Genomic DNA, 2,302 nt, shown 5'->3' with positions numbered 1-2,302 from the left:
GTTACCATAGTTATATAAATATTGTTAAAAATTAAAATTATATTTTTTTTATATTTTAATAATATTTTTTAAAATATTATAATAGAATGATCCTTTTTATTATTAGATTTAAGGTTATAGTATTGGTAATCAATTTACTGACAGTACACTTCCTGTAAAATTATGTAGACAACATAAAGCATATTTTATAAAGTTGTATTTTTAGACGTGTTTTAAATGCATAAGTGTGATAAATTTTAGGCAGAAACTCACCTGCAGTCGACTGCAGGTGAAGTTGCTTTTGGATGGCTGACACGTGTTACTATATGGTTTAAAAAAATCGGTTTATCTTATATAAATGATTTATTTAAAAAAATCGGTTTGAATTGGACCAAGCAGTTATTTTTATTCCCTTCTTCTTCGTTTCGCACGTAAAATTCGTTCTCTTTCAATCCTTTTTCAGAACTAATATGAAACTTTCAATTAAGAATGTTCCTTTTATTTATATTTCTTAATCAAATTTATTATTTCAAATATATTTCTTAATTTATGTTTTTATTCATTCCTCTGTTAATGATGAAAATTATTTAATAAATACGTACATATTTATGTCATCACACCATTTTGATGTTCAGATCATAAATACCAAGATAATTCATGGCAATTTCATGTGATGGAAGATAAAAATGTAATTATGGTATAACGTAGACTAGTTGATAGCATGAGTAATGTTAAAATTTTGGCATGATCTCTTTCATATTTGTTATATGTCTCTTTAGTTAGTGATGTTATAGTTTATTGTGATGATATGATGGTAGTTTAATGGTATGAGTTAGGTCCTTTTTATTTGGTTGAATTTTTTCTATGACTATCCTATTCTTGATGGCAATGTCAAAATAAATATTTTCATTAGTTGTTCTTTTTTTTTTTCTCTATTTTTGAATCAATTTTATTTTGAAAAAATTTATTAAAAATTTTTGTTGTAGACAAAATTAATAATATTATGTTCAATTATTTAAGGAGACCAAATTAATATTTTGATTAGATACTTTTGTTTTATTGAAAATAAATTCTAATTTCATTAAAAAATAAATTCTAGTTGATAAGTAAAAACAAAAAAATGTACATGACAGTGAAATCATAATTTCTAGATAAAGTAAATTATGGTCTTATTATCTTAAAAAAATAATTTATTTATAGAATAATATTGAAAAATCAACAATAATTTACATGAAAATAGTTTATTAGTAAAATAAAAGTTAATTAATTGATTACCATAAAATTTAATTTAACGATAAATTTGCAATTGAACATATTTTTACAGCTTAATTTAAAATATGTTTACAGCTTAATTTAAAAGCAACTGAAAATATAAGTTACGGGAAATAAAACAAAACTCATCAAGAAAATAGAAACAGAGATACAAAAAAAGGACAGATGATATCATTTATGCCATTCCTATAAAAAAACCATGAATTTTGTTTCTTTTTCAGAATACTAAATTTTACTTTTTCAAATAATTTGTATACATATATTTGACAAAAATTAAATAAAAAAAAGTTTCAGATAAATTTAAAGAAAAATTGGTCAATATGAATGAAAAAAAAGAACATATCAAATTCATCTGTTAGGAATTTAGGAATAACACGTAGAAAGAATTTAAATTATTTTAAAAGTAGTTATTTGATCTATTCAAACCAGTTTTTTTAAATAAACTATTTGTATAAAATAAATCGATTTTTTTAAACCATACAGTAATACGTATCAACGATCCAAAAATAACTTCACCTTCACCTGCAGTCGACTGCAGGTGAGTTTCCACTTAAATTTTATTATTATTCTAATCATTAGAAACAAATAACGGAATCAAAGAGTGTGTGAGACTCATAGTCAATAGTCCTAAGCTATATGGTAAGATGGACAATATCTACAAGAAATTCAGTGAATTAGGCAAATACGAATATTATGACAGAGGATGTTGGGTTCTATTTAAAGATAAATTATTAACGTGGTGAAAGTATCTTTCAGTCCTTTAAGGTCTATGAATAAATATTCTAAATTTGTGGTTATTATTTACATCGTATAAATATTATAATTATATTTACTTTAATTCTAAAATTTTAGTAATAGCAAATTGGTATTAATTTGACAAAGTAAATAAAAGATTTATAATAAATCACAACTTTGATTGCAGTTGTATAAAATTAATGATGAGTTGTTTATTGGGTTTGAATGGACTTTTGGTAATGCAAAATATTTATTATATATTATTAATTTTTTAACAAAAATACATGATACTTTTTGTTGTAATTAAAAAAAAATT

This window comes from Arachis duranensis, chromosome 7, assembly GCF_000817695.3.
Source record: "Arachis duranensis cultivar V14167 chromosome 7, aradu.V14167.gnm2.J7QH, whole genome shotgun sequence".
In the NCBI taxonomy this organism is placed as follows: Eukaryota; Viridiplantae; Streptophyta; class Magnoliopsida; order Fabales; family Fabaceae; genus Arachis; species Arachis duranensis.
The sequence above is the reverse complement of the archived record's forward strand: the minus strand, read 5'-3'. Positions refer to the sequence as shown.